Here is a 21,070-nt window from a genome sequence, read left to right on the forward strand (position 1 = left end):
ATCAATTCAATAAGGAAGCTATGGATTTGGATATATTATCAAAATTTTTAAACCCAGCGATAAACCTTTTACATCCAAATCCAAATACTTCTGTGGATTTGTATGAATTTATTTCAAACACAACTTTTTCATTTAGTATAGCTTTTTCTGGAATCCTTATAGCGTCTTTTTTATATAAGCCGGTTTATTCCTCTTTACAAAATTTGAATTTCTTTAATTCATTTGTTAAAGTTATTCCTAAACAAAGAAAAATTCTTAGGGAAAAGCTATTAAATGGGATATACGATTGGTCATATAATCATGGTTACGTAGATGGTTTTTATGCAATATGCTGAACTAAAGGTATAAGAGGATTGGCTCAACTAACTTATTTTTTTGATAAACGAATAATTGATGGAACTACGAATGCTGTCGATATTGTAAGTCTTTTCATAGGAGAAGGTATCAAATATGTGGGGGTGGTCGAATTTCTTCCTATCTCTTAGTCTATATATCTTATGTATTAATCTTTTTATTAATTTATTTTTTATTTTCTTTTAATTTATAAAAAATTTATAAAAAATAAAATAAAAAAACTTAACTCAACTTAAGTTAACTCAATCAATTATTTAATTTATAGATTAAAATTAAACTTATAGTAAAAACGAATATTAACAAGAGGTTTTTCAACCCAGAGTAGATCTTTTTTTTTTTCTGTAAATATTTTTAACTTCGAATTTTCTTGATTTTCATCCACATGCATATAATAAGTTTCATAAACGGGTCTATTTTTATAGCGTGTCTCCTTAAAGTGGAATTTATCCTTTATTATTTCCTTTCCATTCACTCGTATCTCTTCTGTTTCATCTATTTTGTCCGGATCCTCCTTTTCTTTCAAGAAAAAGGAAGGAGAAGGATCTTCTTTGGTGGATCTCTCTTGTTCCTATTTAGTCCCCCTCGTTTCTGAAGTTGTTTTTATTTCTACATCTGTTTCTTCCTCACTTTCCCCTATTTCTTCCATTTTTGAGGTTTCTTTTAGTTTCTTAGTAACAATGGATGATGGTATTCTACCTAAATACTAGACACAGGTAATAAATAAGAGAATACTAAAGATTTTAGCCATAGAATTCCTCGATTCTAACACAAGGTACTTATTAGAACTAATAAGTACGTTAGATCTAATAGAATTATTTTGCTGTACCCAGACTAATACCAATCCAACCCATTTCATGAATAAAATGTGACCAATCAACCAAACAACAAAACTACTTGTTACAAATAACATCTGGTTGTTGCATCGAAACATATAAATGTTGACTAATCTGACTAACATTGAACTTGGTAAAATGAAATAGTTGAATAATTGAAAAATGAGATTATTCAGGAATACACATTGAATGCTAAAATTACGCATTGAATTTTTGTTAGTAGATCCATAATTAAAAAAGGGTTTGCGATTGTTCCATAAGAAATGAAACAAAAGATACGGTAAAGCTAGGACAATTATTGTATGAGGTCTACCCAATGGTAGATGCAGAGGTACATAATAGATCGATATGAACATCATGAGCTACCCCGTAATAAAACCAGTTGTTGCTGATACTTTCTTCTCTGTTCCTTCTTCTCCTTCTTCCATAACGCAAGCTCAGAGAAGGAAGAGATAAGAGATCCCTATGGAGAATGTGGTCAGAAATCCATAATAGAATCCGACCATAATGACCGAATTGATTATCTTCATACATAAGGATACTAGATTACCTAGTATAAAAGATTTAAAAATCATCACAAACCTCCCTTTCTTTCTTTTCTATTGCAATTTCTAGATTATTATATGATGATTTTTAAGCTTTCCATATATATATATATATATATATAGAAATAGAAAGAGATAGACCAGAAACAACATCTCTTATCTCAATGACACCAAAGGGATATTAAATGAATGGAATTGGGATATGGATGGAATATAATGAAATAGAGCCACTTTTGGGTACCCTATGAAATGACGCATGGAACGGAGCCACTACAATGAAGTTCCAGGAGTTACAAAGGAAACTTCGAGCTTATATTGGTCATTGGTTTAGAACGTGAATTGAACTCTATGAGATCTAATTTCCTGTTGTTCCTTAGTAGCTCAGTGGTAGAGCAGTCGACTGTTAATTGACTGGTCGTAGGTTCGAATCCTACTTGGGAAGATTTGATTCATTCCAAATTAAAGAATTCGGAATCAAAGGGTTCACTTTGACCATTAAAAGTAGGTAACTCGTTCCCTGTGTCTTTGTTTCTATTCCATTCTATCTCATCGTATGACATTCTATTCTGCGATATTTGAGAATCACTGTCAATACCTCGGTGTAGGTCTGGATAATCCTTTGTTCCACAGTCTGGGGCTATTTACAATTATCAAATTAAGAATTCTCAGATGTACTAGCAAGTGCATCAAAGATGCAGTCGTCGATTCACCCGGGAGGCCACTGTTACTGTGAGCAAACATATTAATGACGAGGAACGCATTTTTGTTATGCTACTAATACTTGTACTTTCTCCGCTATTCTACCCCAGACTGGCTGAGGAAGAATTACGGGGCGTAAAACAAAAAAATATGTCGATTCGGGCTTCAGGTCGGGCATACTGTATTTAATTTATCCACCATTAACGATAAATAAAAAGAAAGAAAAAAGAAAGAGTAAGGCCGTTCCATTTCGACAAAAGATCCATGCCCAAATTCCATAGCGTGGGGTCTGCAATCCCGATCATGAATTTCCTACCCCCAAAGGGAAAGGACCTTCCCTTTTTGGCTGGTTGTGGGTGGGGATTCGAACCCCCGACATTGTGGTTTGTAGCCACATGCTCTAATCCTCTGAGCTACAGGTCCCATCCCATCTCCACTAGATCTGTTCCCAAGAGTACCCTAAAAAAAGGGAACATTTCCTCTCCCTAGTCATTTCGGGTTAAGAAGATGTGAAAGCGCCTCTCTTTATATAAGAACGATGCGTTCCGAGGTGTGAAGTGGGAAAGAAGGGATTTCATAATTGGGGTTTTTGAATAAGACGACCTTTTCACTTTTCATTTTTTTTTCATATTGAAAAAAATAAAGTAATAAGAATGAGAGGTGTTAAGCTATTTTTCTGCAGGACCTCCCCTACAGTATTGTTACCGCAGTAGAGTTTAACCACCAAGTTCGGGATGGATTGGTGTGGTTCCTCTACACCTAGGACACCAGAATATTGAACCATGAACGAAGAAAGGCATGAAAGAAAAGCATATTGGCTAGTGATTATGAGGCCCCACTTCTTGACTGGAGCAGACACCAAAGGCCTCTGCCCTTCTATCCCTTGGATGGATAGAGAGGAAAGGCAGAGCTTTTGATTTTTTGTTGTTGTCAAAGAGTTGAAAAATGGTTTTTTGGTGTTGTCAAAGAGTTAAACAAAGAATGGTGAGTGCCTGATCGAATTGATCGGGTCATGTAGGAACAACGTTCAAGTCTATTGGTCTGTTAGGATGCCTCGGCTGCATACATCACTACACTTCCACTTGACACTTATCGTAATAATAAACGACGGCTTGTCTCGCCATGACCTTCTCTTGAATTCTCAAAATTTCTATCGCTCCACCCCCGTAGGGGCAAAAAATTCATCGCTGCGTTGGCTGTGCTACCAAAAGCTCTGGGGAAGTCAGAATAGGAAAGCACTCAACTTGGGTAGGCTTACTACTTAGATGCTTTTAACAGTTATTCGGTCCGCACTTGGCTACCCAGCATTTTCCATGGGCATGATAACTAGTACACCAGAGGTGCGTCCCTCCCGATCCTCTCGTACTAAGGAAAGGTCCTCTCAATGCTCTAATGCCCATATTAGATATGGACTGAACTGTCTCACGACATTTTGAACCCAGCTCACGTACTGCTTTAATGGGCGAACATCCCAACCCTTGGAACATACTACAGCCGCAGGTGACGAAGAGCTGACATCGAGGTGCCAAAGCACCAAACTTTCCCGTCATTGTGAGCTCTTAGGGATGATCAGCCTGTTGTCCTTAGAGTAACTTTTATCCGTTGAGCGACGGCCCTTCCACTCAGCACTGTCGGATCACTAAGACCAACTTTCATCTTTGCTTGACCAGTGGGTCTTACAGTTAAGCTCCCTTCTGCCTTTGCATGTAAGGGCCAATCTCCGTCTGGCCCGAGGAAACCTTTGCATGCCTCCATTACTACCCATAGAAACTGTCTACCCGAGACTGTCCCTTGCCCCATAGGTCTTGACACAAGGTTAGAATTCTAGCTCTTCCAGAGTGGTATCTCACTGATGGCTTGGGCTCCTCGGAAGGAGGACTTCCTCGCCCTCCACCTAAGCTGCACAGGAAAGGCCTAAACCAATCCCAGGCTCCCCTATCATCAGGTCACCAACTTCCTTGACCTTCCGACATTGAGCAGGCATCAGCCCCCATACATGGTCTTATGACTTTGTAGAGACCTATGTTTTTGGTAAGTAGTTGCTTGGGCCTGATCACTGTGACCCCCTTTGTGAGGAGGCACCCCTTCTCCCGAAGCAACGGGGCTATTTTGCCTAGTTCCTTAGAGAGAGTTGTCTCGTGCTCTTAGGTATTCTCTACCTACCCACTTGTGTTGGTTTCAATTACAGGTACCCTTTCATTGAAGGGCGTTCGAGCTTTTCCTGGGAGTATGGCATGGGTTATTTCAGTGCTATAGCGCCTGAAACTCAAACATTGGCTCGGGGCATTTTCTTTACCCCTTCTTACCTTGAAAAAGCAGGGGCACCTTGCATTCTTAAACCAATAACCATCTTTCAGCTAACCTAGCCTCCTCCATCCTTGGGGACCAACAAGGGGTAGTATAGAAATATTCACCTGTTTTCCATTGACTAACCTTTCGGCCTGGTCGTAGGCCCTGACTCACCCTCTGTGGATGAACCTTGTGGAGGAACCGTTAGGTTTTCGGGGCATTGGATTCTCACCAATGTTTGCGTTACTCAAGCTAACATTCTTGCTTCTACTTCATCTACCACTGCTCGCGCTGGTGCTTACCTCTGGGTGGAACGCTCCCCTCCAAATGCATTTTTACATCCCACAGCCTCAATAGATCACTTAGCCCCATTCATCTTTGGTGCAAGAGCGCTCGATTAGTGAACTATTACGCACTCTTTCAAGGGTGGCTACTTCTAGGCAAACCTCTTGGCTATCTCTACACCCTTACCTCCTTTATCACTGAGAGGTCATTTAGGGGCCTTAGCTGGTGATTCGGGCTGTTTCACTCTCGACGATGAAGCTTATCCCCCATAGTCTCATTGGCCGACCTTGACCCCTGTTATTTTGAGGTCATATCTAGTATTCAGAGTTTGCCTCAATTTGGTACCGCTCTCGCAGCTCGCATCGAAACAGTGCTTTACCCCTAGATGTCCAGTCAACTATTGCACCTCAACGTATTTCGGGGAGAACCAGCTAGCTTTGGGTTCGAGTGGCATTTCACCCCTAACCACAACTCATCAGTTGATTCTTCTACATCAGTGGGTTCGGACCTCCACTTAGTTTCACCCAAGCTTCATCTTGGTCATGGATAGATCACCCAGGTTTGGGTCCACAAGCAGTGACAATTACCCTATGAACATTCACTTTCACTAAGGCTCTGGTGGGTTCCCTTAACCAAGCCACTGCCTCTAAGTTGCCGACTCATTCTTCAACAGGCACACGGTTAGAGCCCTGGTTTCCTCCTACTGCTTGGGAGCTTACAGTTTCATGTTCTATTTCACTCCTCGATGGGTGTTCTTTTCACCCTTCCCTCATGGTACTACTTTACTATCAGTCACCTAGGAGTATTTAGCCTTACAAGGTGGTCCTTGTTAATTCACATGGGATTCCACGTGTACCATGCTACTCGGGTCAGAGTGTAAGCTAGTAATACTTTCGGCTACTGGACTCTCTCCATCTAGGGTGCAGTACTCCACCGCTTTGCCTAGTAGCACAATGCTTGTATTGCTCTCCCACAACCCCATTTTCATAGTTTAGGCTACTCCCATTTTTCTCGTCGCTACTACAAGAATTGCTTTTGTTTTCTTTTCCTCTGGTTGCTAAGATGTTTCAGTTCACCAGGTTATCGCTTGTCTACCCATGGATTCAGTAGCAGTTCAAAAAGTTGACCCTTTCTCGTCTCTGGGAGCCTAGGTATCCACCGTAAGCCTTTCTTCGTTTGAACCTTGCCCTTAGCTTTAAGGCTATGCCATCACCTAACGTGCTACTAAATGGGAGGATCTTATTAACGTCCATGAATGTTAAATCATAGCATAGATCGAACTGCTGGATCGAAAAAATTGGGTGCTATCTATAACTTTGTATCGGCTAAGTTCACGAGTTAGAGATAAGTAGACTCGGACCATTGACATCACCACAGGGTAAACCACCGCCTAAGGCCCCCGGCTGATTCTACCATAGAGGCCAACGATATACAATAACTCCCCCATGAACACAGCTTACAACTTTCATGATATTGTGCTCTCCAAAGAGCAACTCTTCTCAAAATCTCAAAAGGTGCTAAGTTGGAATCCCATTCTAATTAAGGATACTTATGGTTCTGAATGATCTAGCTAGAAAAGAACCAGGAATAAAGAGCTTTCCCCCTTTTTCCACCCGACTCTTTAGTCTTAAGAATGCTGGTTTTAAGAATGAGTGATTGCCCTTCTTCAACCTTTACTACCCAACCTGAAAGTGGACAGCTAAGGCGTTCCATTTATTGAATAGGGTTCTACAGTCGTTCTGCGACCCCTGGATGTCGAAGCCATTGTAGCACGTGTGTCACCCAAGGCATAACGGGCATGATGACTTGACGTCATCCTCACTTTCCCGAAGGCACCACTCTCTTTCAAGAGGATTCGTGGCATGTCAAGCCCTGGTAAGGTTCTTCGCTTTGCATCGAATTAAACCACATGCTCCATCACTTATGTGGGCCCTCGTCAATTCTTTTGAGTTTCATTCTTGCAAACATACTCCCAAGGCAGGATACTTAACGTGTTAGCTACAGCACTGCACGGGTCGATACGTATAGTGCCTAGTATCCATCATTTATGGCTAGGACTATTCGGATATCCAATCCCATTCACTCCCCTCGCTTTCGTCTCTCAGTGTCAGTGTCAGCCCAGCAGATTGCTTTCATCGTTGGTGTTCTTTTCGATCTCTATTCATTTCACCACTCCATTGAAAATTTCGTCTGCCCCTACTGTACTCCAGCTTGGTATTTTCCACCACCTATATAGGGTTGAGCCCTGGGATTTGACAGTGGACTTAAAAAGCCACCTATAGATGCTTTACGCCTAATCATTCCAGATAATGCTTGCATCCTCTGTATTACCGTGGCAGCTGGTACAAAGTTCACGACCCGTAGGCCTTCTACCCCTATGCGGCATTGCTTTGTCAGGCTTTTGCCCATTGTGGAAAGCTCCCCACTGCTACCTCCCGTAGGAGTTTAGGCAGTGTCTCAGTCCCAGTGTGGCTGATCATCCTCTTTGACCAGCTACTGATCATCTCCTTGGTAAGCTATTGCCTCACCAACTAGCTAATCAGACGCGAGCCTGTCCTCGGGTGGATTCTTCCTTTTGCTCCTCAGCCTATGGGGTATTAGAATCCGTTCCAGCTATTGTTCCCCTCCCAAGGGCAAGTTCTTACGCGTTACTCACCCATCTACCACTAGAAACACCACTTCTCGTCCAACTTGCATGTGTTAAGCATGCCATCAGCGTTCATCTTGAGCCAAGATTGAACTCTTCATGAGATTCATGTTGCATTACATATAGCTTCCTTATTCTTAGACATGTTGAAATGTGGTGATCTTGCCACAATGTGCAAGGTAGTTCGGTTACACTTGCACTCTTTGTTTTGCAACATCAAAGACCAAACATTATTTATGTTTATGAATTTTATTTTATCTTGTAATGTTTAAGAACAATATCCTTTTTGTAATGCCCTAAGCTCATTATCTAGCTTAAGGCCTTTTTTGTCTAGTTGCTGGAATTGTATTTCCAGAAACATAAGTCCACTTCCTTGGATGCCGTTTGAAGTAGGTTTGGGATTTGGAACTGAATTTTGGATATGATAAACTAGATATGCAGAGGAAGTAGCAGCAAAAATAATGGCCGAATTTGGAGCTGGAAAGGCTGAGTTAAGCCTAAAACAATCTGACCCTTGTGCAGTTTTGTTGCCCAGAAAACTAGGCAAAACTGCCTCGGGTTTGATTACTTTTGAATGGGTAAATGGACTTTGTTTTATCTGATTTTTTGCTAGAACATATTTTAATATTCAAAAAGGCTTTCCTCCAATTTTCAAGTCAAATGGAACTGGTTTTCAAATTCAAATGCCTTAGACAAGCTGAACTGCCCATTAAAGAAGGTTTCTTGCATGCCTAGCACATTGATTAGAGTTAGTTGAGGTAGTTTGGCTTGGTTGGTTCTTTTAATGCTTTAGTATTTATTGCTCAATATGGCAGCATGCCTTATTGTCTTTTTGATGTATTTAAAAGTATGAAAATTGTAATGAAAAACGTTAAGAAAGAAAATATTCAAAAACAGATTTTAAAAAACAACATTTTTGGCTCTCTCTCTCTCAACTACTACATTTTGGTTTCTTCTTCTTCCCAAAAGCTAAAAACCTTCTCAAGAACCCTAAACCTCCATTAAAACCAGAAAAAAAACCTTAACAAACCCAAAAAAAACAAAATCAAGAACCAAGAACCAACAACAATCATTCTTGACTAACACCTTGAATGATTGTGCTTTAGGGTACAACAACATAAACCTACACCAAATTCCATCAAGACAAAGTGGATTCAGAATTGTCTTTCATTTCAAGACATAACTTGTATCCATGCACTTCATATTCGCTTGGAGTTCGCTCCTCCCTAGCCCTTCATGTCAATCCCACGAGCCTCTATCCATTCTCGTTCGATCATGGCGGGGGGGCAAGTAAAAATAGAAAAACTCACATTGGGTTTAGGGATAATCAGGCTCGAACTGATGACTTTCACCATGTCAAGGTGAGACTTTACCGCTGAGTTATATCCCTTCCTTTGCCCTCCATCGAGAGAAATAGAACTGACTAATCCTAAGGCAAAGGGTTGAGAAACTCAATGCCACTATTCTTGAACAATTTGGAGTCGGGCCTTCTTTTCGTACTATTATGGATATGAAAATAATAGGAAAAATTGGATTCAATTGTCAACTATTCCTATCGAAAATAGGATTGACTATGGATTCGAGCCATAACACATTGTTTCATAAAGCCGTACGATTTTCCTGATCTAAATAAAGCAAGCAGGTTTTACATGAAGAAGATTTAGCTCAGCATGTTCTATTCAATATGGGTAGGAGAAGAGCCAGACTCAATATTCTTAAAAAAAATAGAGAAATCACAACCAAGTCAAGATGATACGAATCAACTCCTTCTTCTTGCGCCAAAGATCTTACCATTTCTGAGGGAACTAGATTTATATCTCTTTTCAATTTCCATTCAAGAGTTCTTATGTGTTTCCACATCCCTTCGAGACCTCGAAAAATGTACAAATTCCTTTTCTTAGGAACGCATTCCAAGATTCATCACTACAAAAATGATAATGGTAACCCTGCCATTAACTACTTCATTTATGAATTTCATAGTAATATAAATACATGTCTACCGAGCCAGAATTTGTAACTTGCTATCCTCTTGCCTAGCAGGCAAAGATTTCCCTCCGTGGAAAGGATGATTCATTTGGATCGACATGAGAGTCCAACTACATTGCATTGCAAGAATCCATGTTGTATATTTGAAAAAGGTTGACCCCTTTGCTTCTCTCACGTTACAATCCTCTTCCCGCTGAACCCCTTTTCTCCTCGGTCCACAGAGACAAAATGTAGGATTGGTGCCAATAGTTCATCATGGAAGAAAGGACTCATTGAGTCGAGATTACTAAATAATACTAATCTAATACTAATACAATAGAAAATGCTAATATAATAGAAACAAATTGTCTTTTCTGTAGACTTTCCCAGGTTCTGTTGCCACTGCGGGCTTTACGTAATTGATCGGATCATACAGATATCCCTTCAACACAACACAGGTCATCGAAAGGATCTCGGAGACCCACCAAGCACAAAAGCTAGGATCTTTCATAAAATGGATTCCTATTCAAAGAGCGCATAATCGCATGGATAAGGTCACACTAACCCATCAATTTGGGATCTACTTCGGGATTTTCCTTGGGAAGTATCAGGAAGGATTTGGAATGTAATAATATCGATTTATACAGATACATTTATAAAGAAGAAAAGGTTCTCTATTAATTCAAATGCTGTACTTACGGGATAGGGATAGAGAAAGAGAAAAAAACCAAGAATTTCACATAACATTGTACTTTTGATTGAAAAATCAATCCGATTTATTTCATACCTTTCGTTCAATGAGAAAATGAGTCAGATTCTATAGGATAAAACCTATGGCACTTAAGCAATGATGGAAAGGAATAAAAAAAAAAAAAAAAAGAGATGGAAAAATAAAAAGTAAAGTAGAAGAGCCCAGATTCCAAATGAATGAAAACGTGACTGAATTGGTCCTAGTTACTCTTCGGAATAGAGTGGAAGATGGGAAGAGATTCTCAAACAAAGAAAAAGATCCAATGACTTCAAAAGAATTGAACGAGGAGTCGTAAGAGATGAAAATCTCATGTACGATTCTGTAGAGTGGCAGTAAGGATGACTTATCTGTCAACTTTTCCACTATCACCCCCAAAAAACCAAACTCTGCTTTACATAAAGTTGCCAGAGTACGCTTAACCTCTGGATTTGAAATCACTGTTTATATCCCTGGTATTGGCCATAATGTACAAGAACATTCTATAGTCTTAGTAATACGAACCTAGGATGACCTGCTCTTAAACCCGTATTATATTAGCCCGGATCTAATTATGTTCAAGTTCTAATGGTCACCTTGACCCCTAACCAACCTGTGATTAGAAACCTTGGTATATAATGAAGACGCCACAATAGGTGATGGAAGGCCCATTGATAAGTCAAACAAAAACAATCATTCACTAATGGTGTTGTAGGTGTTCAAAAGAACAAAGAGAATTCAATCTCACAAATAATTTTATGTATAAAATTCAAGCTTCCCTTTTCTCATTGAAAATAAGCCTTTAAATAGGCTTTGAATGAACAAAATAAAATCCTAAAAGGATTAGGAAATTTCGGCCAACATAGAATCCAATTAGGAAATTAACTAATTTCACATCCTTTCCTAATCTAATTTGGATGAATTAATTCCATTATTTTGAAGTAGGAATTAATTAAATTATAGTGAAAATAATAAAATAATAACTTTCCTAAACTTATTTGTCCAGCAAATAAATAAATAAAAACCCAAAAAAAAAAGTCAAATGCAAATTAGAAAATTAGTTGACTAGTTTGACAGCTAAGCTGACTTATATCTGATGTTCGAGCTAACTTATGTATGCCTGATGTTCGAGCTAACTTATGTCTGTCCGAGCTAACTTATGTCTGCCTAATGTCCGAACTAAGTTATGTCTGGTGTCCGAAGTCTGAGGTCAGATGTCCGAGGCATGGGTGTCCGATGTATGGGTGTCCGATATAAAATGTCCAATGTATCAGCCTCCACCACTTGGATGCTTGAAATAGGTCATTTATCTTCAGGTATGGACAAGCCCTTTTGAGAATGAATTACGTTTTGGATAAAGGCAGCAAGGTTGTTCTTAAACCTCTTAGCTTGAGCCCTAGTGATTGGTCCAGTTTTCATTCGTATTGGATCAGTACCCCAGTGAGTTGTCGGTTGTGCGAGCTCGGGCGGATTCGCATCATTCCCCTCCTCTTGAAAAGGATTTGCCCTCAAATCAAAATCATCACTTGCAGAAAAAGGAGACAAATCAGCAACATTGAATGTAGCACTAACATTATACTCACCTGGTAAATCAAGTTTGTAAGCATTGTCATTTATCCGCTCCAAAACTTGAAAAGGTCCATCGCCTCTCGGCATCAATTTTGATTTCCGTTGTTCGGGAAACCTCTCCTTCCTCATGTGTAACCAAACCCAATCCCCAGGTTCAAAAACAACCTATTTTTGGCCTTTGTTAGCATTCCTTGCATATTGCTCGGTCCTCCTCTCATTATTTGCCTTAGTTTTTTCATGAATCTGCTTAACAAAATCAGCTTTTTGTTTCCCATCTAGATTAGCACTTTCACTTAAAGGTAAAGGTGCTAGATATAATGGAGTCAAAGGATTAAAACCATAAACAATTTCAAAAGGAGTAATTTAGTTGCTGAATGCAAAGACCTATTATAAGCAAATTCAACATGTGGTAAACAATCATCCCAAGTTCTCAAATTTCAACTAATTAATGCTCTCAACAATGCAGACAAAGTTCTATTCACTACTTGGGTTTGTCCATCAGTTTGTGGATGACAAGTAGTTGAAAATAAAAGCTTAGTACCTAACTTAGCCCATAAAGTGTTCCAAAAATAACTTAAGAACTTAGCATCCCTATCAGAAACAATAGTTCTTGGCATTCCATGCAATCTCACAATTTCCTTGAAAAATAAATTAGCAATATTGGACGCATCATCAGTTTTATTACATGCAATAAAATGTGCCATCTTAGAAAACCTATCTACTACAACAAATATTGAATCCTTACCTGTCCTTGACCTAGGCAAACCAAGAATAAAATCCATAGACAAATCTACCCAAGGATAGGTAGAAATCGGCAAAGGCTTGTACAATCCATGCGGCTTCAATGTTGATTTTGTTTTTCGGTACTTTAAACATCTTTCACAAATTCTCTCAACATCTCTCCTCATGTTAGCCAATAAAAGTGTTCTTGTAGCAAGGATAAGGTTTTAAAAACACCAAAATGCCCCATTAAACCACCCCCATGTCCTTCCCGAACCAATAATTCCCTAATGCTACAATTAGGCACACAAAGTTTGTTTTCCTTAAACAAATACCCCTCAAATATATAAAATTTATTAAATCCATGGATCACATATGGAAAGGTTTCAATAAATTCAATCCACTTGGCATGCCTTCGGTTGAGCTTTCCTTGACCCTTAATATGCTTCAAAGACTCATGATCCGTATGAATCACAAACTCCTTTGGCACGAGATAATGCTGCCACGTCTCCAAAGCCCTCACCAAAGCATACATCTCCTTCTCATATGTCGGGTAGTTTAGTGCAGCTCCATTTCATTTTTCACTAAAGTAGGCTATGAGTTTTCCTTCTTGTATTAAGACAGCTCCAATACCTACACCCGAAGCATCACATTCAATTTCAAAAGTCTTAGAAAAATTTGGTAAAACTAATAAAGGTGCATTACACAATTTTTCTTTCAACAAATTAAAAGATTTTTCTTGTACTTCCCCCCATTTAAAGCCAACATTCTTCTTGACAACTTTATTCAAAGGTGCGGCTACGGAGCCATGGAAACTCCTCACTTGGGTGATTGTTGTAGGAATCGACCACTCTTTGATTGCTTGCACTTTAGCTTGATCCACTTTGATTCCTGCAGCACTTACTACAAATCTTAGAAAAACAAGCTCATCTTTGCAAAAATCACACTTGTTCATGTTAGCAAACAATCTTTCCTTTCTAAGAACTTGCACAACTTGTCCTAGTTGATCCACATGCTCATCCAAGTTTTGGCTATACACCAAAATATCATCAAAATAAACAACCATAAATTTACCAATAAATGGACGCATTACATGATTCATAAGCTTCATGAAAGTACTAGGTGCATTAGATAATCCAAAAGGCATAACTAACCATTCATACAGCCCATATTTATTTTTAAATGCGGTTTTCCATTCATCACCTTCTTTCATTCTAATTTGATGATAACCACTCCTAAGATCAATTTTAGGAGCATCTTTGTCCTAAACCCGTATTATATTAGCCCGGATCTAATTATATTTAAGTTCTAATGGTCACCTTGACCCCTAACCAACCTGTGATTAGAAACCTTGGTATATAATGAAGACGCCACAATAGGTGATGGAAGGCCTATTGATAAGTCAAACTAAAACACTCATTCGCTAATGGTGTTGTAGGTGTTCAAAAGAACAAAGAGAATTCAATCTCACAAATAATTTTCTGTGTAAAATTCAAGCTTCCCTTTTCTCATTGAAAATAAGACTTTAAATAGGCTTTGAATGAACAAAATAAAATCCTAAAAGGATTAGGAAATTTCGGCCAACATAGAATCCAATTAGGAAATTAACTAATTTCACATCCTTTCCTAATCTAATTTGGATTAATTAATTCCCTTATTTTGAAGTAGGAATTAATTAATTTACAATGAAAATAATAAAATAATAACTTTCCTAAACTTATTTGTCCAGCAAATAAATAAATAAAAACCCAAAAAAAAAAGTCAAACGCAAATTAGAAAACGAGTCGACTAGTTTGACAACTAAGCTGACTTATGTCTGATGTCCGAGCTAACTTATGTCTACTTGATGTCTGAGCTAACTTATGTCTACTTGATGTCCGAGCTAACTTATGTCTGTCTGAGCTAACTTATGTCTGTCTGATGTCTGAACTAAGTTATGTCTGGTGTCTGAAGTCTGAGGTCAGATGTCCGAGGCATGGGTGTCCGATATAAAATGTCTGATGTATGGGTGTCCGATATAAAATGTCCGATGTATCAGCCTCCACCACTTGGATGCTTAAAATAGGTCTTTTATCTTCAGGTATGGACAAGCCCTTTTGAGAATGAATTATGTTCTGGATAAAGGCAGCAAGGTTGTCTTTAAACCTCTTAGCTTGAGCCTTAGTGATCGGTCCAGTCTTCATCCGTATCGGATCAGTACCCCAGTGAGTTGTCGGTTGTGCGAGCTCGGGCGGATTCATATCACTTAGTAAGAGGTGGAAGGGTTAAGGAGTTACCCAGTGTGAGATATCACATTGTTCGAGGAACCCTAGATGCTGTCGGAGTAAAGGATCATCAACCAGGATGTTCTAGTGCATTGTAGATTCTTATCCAATACTTGTATCATTTGATGATGCCATGTAAATCACTAGAAACATGTGAAGTGTATGGCTAACCTAATAACGAAAGTTTTGTAACAGAACAGGAGCAGGCTACCATGAGATAAAAGATTTTCTTTCTAAAGAGATTCTATTTGAAACTATTCTATGTCCAAGGTCCAATATTGAAATAATTTCAGAGGTTTTCCTTGACTTTGTTTGTGTGAACAAACAATTCAAAATGCCTCAACTTTTTTAGAATAGGTTCGAGTCAAATAGCAATGATTCGAAGCACTTCTTTTTACATTATTTCGAAAACCGAAGGACTCAATCGTATGGGTATGTAAAATACAGGATTTCCAATCCTAGCAGGAAAAGGAGAGGAATTGATACTCAATTTAAAGTGAGTAAACATAATTCCATACTCGATCTCATAGATCCATATAGAATTTTATGGAAAGTCGTATTGGATGAAAGTCGTATGTACAGCTTGGAGGGAGATCTTTCATATCTTTCGAGATCCACCATACAATATTGGATCAAAAAGGAAAAATAAATTATTTTAGCCTTTATAAAAAGAAAATTGATTCTTGAACCCCTTTCACGCTTATGTCACGTCGAGGTACTACAGAAGAAAAAACTGCAAAATTCTATCCAATTTATCATAATCAATTAGTTAACATGTTGGTTAACCATATTCTGAAACAAAGAAAACAATCGTTGGCTTATCAAACTATCTATCAAGCCATGAAAAAGATTAAACAAAAGACAGAAACAAATCCACTATCTGTTTTACATCAAGCAATAAGTGGAGTGATGTGATTCCGCCCGAGGCCGCTCAACCGATAACCCGCTGGGGTGCTGACTCGACACGGATGAAGACTAGGCCAATCACAAGAGCTCAAATTAAGAAATTTAAGGGCAAACTGGGAGTATTTATACAGAGGGTAATCAATCTCAACAGAGCATGTCCGTACTTGAAGATACAAAGCCCATTCTAAGCATCCAAGTGGTGGAAGCCGATACGGACCCGGGTGACTGTTTTGGTACATTTTTGGAGTCCGGGAAACATGAAATGGTTCCAATGCTTTTATGGGTTCAATAAATATGCCTAAGAGGTCATGGAATAAAGTTAAAGCAGCCTCAAATGCAATCAAAAAGGGCTTGTACGGACAGCCTCAACAATTTGGCCGAATTTGCTGTATTGCTTGCTGGCTTTACTGTATTTTACTGTATTAGCCTTTTCTTATTTTTCCAAGCATGGGCAACGTGTGGGACTTCATATTCAGCTTATTTGGCATCCTAAAAATCATCTAGAAGCTGATTTGAAGCTCAAAGAGGTCAAAGATTGATGAAAGTCAACTTGATCAAAAAGGCTAGCATTTTTAGTTTCCTAATTTGTTTTTACTTTTTGTTTTAGGAAACTACCATTACTTTTTTGCTTTTATTTATTTATTTTCTGGAAAAATAACTTTAGGAAGGTTTTTATTTTATTCTTTCCATTGTAAATTAATTAATTCCTAATTTAATATAAAGGAATTAATTAATCAAACTTAGATTAGGAAAGGAAGTATAGTTTCGGCCAACTAGGTTTCTTTATGTGTGGTGGCTGGTTTTCTTTATGTTCTAGGGTTTTATTTCATGGCTTTGAAGCCTATTTAAAGGATTATTTTTCAAGATGAATACAACTTTGATTTGATTGAGAAAATACTTGTGAGATTAATTATCTCTTTGTTCTTTGAGAACACCTAAAACACCATTAGAGAATTGGTTGTTTTAGCTTGACTTATCAATAGGTTTTCCATCCCCTATTGTGGCGTCTACATTATACCAAGGTTTCTAACCACAGGTTGGTTAGGGGTTGAGGTCCATTCCATTAGAACTTGAACTTAATTAAAGATCCGGGCTAATATAATACGGGTTTAGGAGCAAGTCGTCCTAGGTTCGTATCATTTGGTATCAGAGCTAAATTTTGTTCAGGTTTGATCTATCTTTTTTTGTTTTATTTGTTTTTGTGTTATTCTGCAATTTTAGCATTAGGTTAAGGTTGCATCCATCCTATAGACGTTCAGCATCTTAAAAAAAAAAAAAAAATTCATTCCTAGTTGAATTAGGATTTCCTAGTTTTATCGTATTTTTGTTTGCTAGTTTGTTGGTTGTCTTTTATCATTGTTCTTGTTAATTTGGTTTTTGTTGATTTTTCTTTGCTGTTTTAGTCTTAGAAATTTGCATTCATATATTCAAAAAAAAAAAAAAAAAAAGAAGAAGTTTGCGGCATCATTTAAAAAAAAAAAAAAAAATCTGCACATTTTGTTTATTTGGAGGTCACGGGTTTGGTGTTTGTTTTGGAGTTGGAATTGCAATTTTGGTAATTATTCTTGCTACTGCAGTTGTTTGTGTTCTTTGAGTGAAAAAAAAAAACAAAAAAGAAAAAAAAGAAAGAAGAGGTCAAGTTGAATAAAAAAAAAAAAATTCAGTTTGTTGGAGTTTGATTTGTTTGCTGGAAATTTGTTGGAGCTGCTGGTTTGTTGATTATTTATTCAATATTTGAGTTGCTGGGAAATTATTCTTGCTGCTGGATATTTGGATTTTGGGTGTTTAAATTATTTGGATTAAAATTAGATAAAGGAATTGATACAAAACTTGAATTACAAGAACAACAACCAACACTTTTCTATAATTTTGTTCTCTTTGATTCTTGTTCGTATTTGAATTTCTTTTTCTCAAATTTTATTCTTGAACTCATAATCTACTACCATCTGGTGCAGTTTTCAAAAATTCCAACGTTTTCCCATTATTTTGTGTTTTCTTGTCTCGAAAGCCGAAAAATTAGGATTTGTTGGATTTTTTCGGTATTGCCTACTTTTTGCTACTGTTTTGTTGATAAGTTTAATTAAAACATACTAGTGATCTAATTGTTGTTTGTGGGTGTTTTAATTATAACTTTGAGATAATTCATTGAGTGGAAAAAGGCAAGAGTGTGTGAGCTTAAAAGAGGGTAAAAGCCGAAACTAGTGTGCAAACACGAGTGTCGAGACCTTGTTTGAGTGAAACACGTAAGGGAGTGAATATTGTGAGGATTCATTTTATTTTTGCAGTATTTTATTAACATGGCAGATTCTAGAATAAGAAGAGGAGATCCACCCTTGAGGATCAATGAGGAAGAGTCTGTAGCATTTCATGGCGATGACCGAGCTACCGGAAGTGGAGACCAAGTGGACTTGAGAACTATTTTGGAATCAATACAGCGGATGAGTGCTCAATTTGAGCATGTAAATCAAAGAGTGGGAAGATTAGAAGCCTCACAAGGAAGGCCGAATACAAGAAATAGGCAAGAATTCCATGGAGGACGAGGCCGAGGACGAGGAGGTTGCGAGAGGCCGAGAGAGGAATTTGATGAGGAGCCATTGGACGGTGACTTTGAGGAAGGTATGGACGAAACCTTTGCTGTCCAAGATAGAGCTGGCCGTGGGAGATATAGGAGGGAGGATACAGATGAAGATTTTGGAAATATCAAGGTTAATATCCCACCTTTTATGGGTAAAAGTGATCCTGAAGCTTATTTGGAGTGGGAAGAGAAAATGGAGATGATTTTTGACTGCCACAACTATTCGGAAGGTAAGAAGGTGAAGATGGCAGCAATGGAGTTTGGCCATTATGCACTCCAATGGTGGATAAATGAGCAAAGCACCCGAAGGAGGGTTGGTGAAGACTTAATTGCAACATGGCGACAAATGAAAGGAGTCATGAGGAAGCGGTTTGTGCCATCCCATTACCAAAGGTTGCTGCATCAAAGGCTTCAATCTTTGTCTCAAGGAAGTAGGTCCGTGGAGGATTATTATCAAGAGATGGAGATGTTAATGATGAGGTTAAACATGAGGGAGGATAGAGAGGCAACAATGGCAAGATTTCTTGGAGGGTTAAACCGTGACATTGCCAACCAACTTGAATTACAACAATACTTGGAATTGGAGGAGATGTTGCATGTAGCCATTAAACTTGAGAACCAATTCAAGAGGAGGGGTGTTAGTACACGGTTTGGAGGAGTTTCTAGCAGTGGAAGGACAAGTTCAAGTGGCTGGAAAAACAATTCCACTTATGAAAACAAGTTGAGGCCGAAATTAGGAGAAGAATCTACCAACCGGCCAAGAAGGGAGGTCAAGACCGAATCTGTCCAAGCACTTAGAGGTGAGATAAAATCTGATCCTAAGCCTAAAAAATCTAGAGTAATAATTTGTTTTAAGTGCCAAGGAAGGGGACACATATCCAGCCAATGCCCAAATAGAAGAATCATGGTATTAAAGGGTGATGGTGAGCTGGAATCCGCAAGTGAAGAAAGTGGAGCTGAAACCGAGCAAGAGGAGGGTTGTAATGAAGATGAAACCGAACCTGTAGATACATCTAATGCCGAGTTGAGCTTGGTTTCAAGGAGAGTACTTGCTGTCTACAAAGATGAAGAGCAGATACAAAGAGAAAACATCTTCCACACTCGCTGCGAAATACAAGGTAAAATTTGTAGCATGATTATAGATAGTGGGAGTTGTACTAATGTGATAAGTAATCTTGTAGTTGATAAATTAGGCTTGAAAACAATTAAACATCCAGAACCTTATAGATTACAATGGCTTAATGATAGTGGTGAGATGAAAGTAAACAAACAAGCCAAAGTAAAATTTAATATAGGTAGATATGAGGATGTAGTTTTATGTGATATTGTGCCTATGATTGCTGGACATAAACTATTAGGTAGACCATGGCAATTTGATAAAGATGCTACTCATTTTGGTCGAGAAAATAGTATTGTTTTCAGGTTTAAAGGGAAGAAGATCAAGCTGGAACCATTATCTCCTAAAGAGGTTTACAAGGACCAATTACAAATGCAACAAAGGAGAGAAGCCGAAAAGCTCAAGGAAAAAGCAAGTATGGCACCAACGGCTTCACCATCCTTTCAAGAAGGTAAGATTGAGGTTGCTGACCAAGGTAAGGTTTCTAAGGTTCATATTGAGTGGAAAGACCAAGAAAAATCCAAGAGAGGGGTGAGAAAAGAGAGCAAACCCGAGAGCACACAAAAACTGGAAATTTCCGCCAATGAGAGCCAAACCGAGGAAAGAAAAAGAAAAGAAAGAAAAGAGAGGAAAAACCAGAATTTTTATTTGAGTTTAGGGGATATTAATAAGGTTATTGAGTGTAAGAAACCTTTGCTGGTCATGCTTTACAAAGAAAATTATTTTAATGATCAAACTAGCTTTGAAGAACTTGAATTGCCAAGTTCAATGATTTCTCTTTTGAAGGAATTTGGAGATGTCTTACCAAATGAAATTCCAAGTGGACTACCATCCAATCAAGAGGGAAAAGGTGAGCTTGCTGTCTGAGGTAAGTCTTCTAATACTCAGGTTGTGTGGAAAAATTTTATTAAAACCAAGAGTGAGAAATTTGGTGCTAAAGCCGAGAGTGAGGAAGGTGAGATGGCATTGAGTGAGAAAGGAAAAGGAAGACAAGAAAGGAAGAATATAAATTGTTATATTAGCTTTGGTGATGTTAATAAAGTAATTATGAATAAAAAATCATTGCTGACCATGAAGTTTAAAGATACTTATTTAAAGATGTCTTTATTGCATAGAACTTTATCTATATTGTTGAGAGCTTTACTTAGTGGCAATTTGAAAATTTGGAAAATATTGTTTGCTAACTTTAAAAAGTGTAATTTTTACCATAATGAGCATGTATTTCTAGATTTTGTTGTAATAGTATTTGACCCAGGAGAATTGGTTTGGTTACACTTACAAAAGGAAAGGTTTCCTAATCAAAGAAAGTCAAAGCTCATGCCGCCTATGGATGGACCTTTTCAAGTTTTGGAGCCCAATAACAAGAATGCCTACAAGCTTGATTTACTAGGTGAGTATAACATGAGTGCTGCATTTAATGTTGCTGATTTAACTCCTTTTGCTGCAGGTGATGATCTTGATTTGAGGACAAATCCTTTTCAAGAGGAGGGGAATGATGTGATTCTGCCCGAGGCCGCTCAACCGATAACCCGCTGGGGTGCTGACTCGACACGGATGAAGACTAGGCCAATCACA

General features: G+C 38.3%; 1 non-coding gene and 1 pseudogene across 1 annotated transcript; one reads left to right on the forward strand and one right to left on the reverse strand.

Moving 5' to 3' along the window:
- Positions 1-231: 231 nt before the first annotated feature.
- On the reverse strand, positions 232-1,717 carry LOC125419580 (protein TIC 214-like; annotated as a pseudogene).
- A 385-nt stretch (positions 1,718-2,102) lies between these two features.
- TRNAN-GUU (transfer RNA asparagine (anticodon GUU)) lies at positions 2,103-2,174 on the forward strand. Its single transcript has one exon. It is a non-coding gene; the product is annotated as a tRNA-Asn (tRNA).
- Positions 2,175-21,070: the final 18,896 nt, after the last annotated feature.

This window comes from Ziziphus jujuba, chromosome 11, assembly GCF_031755915.1.
Source record: "Ziziphus jujuba cultivar Dongzao chromosome 11, ASM3175591v1".
Taxonomy (NCBI): Eukaryota; Viridiplantae; Streptophyta; class Magnoliopsida; order Rosales; family Rhamnaceae; genus Ziziphus; species Ziziphus jujuba.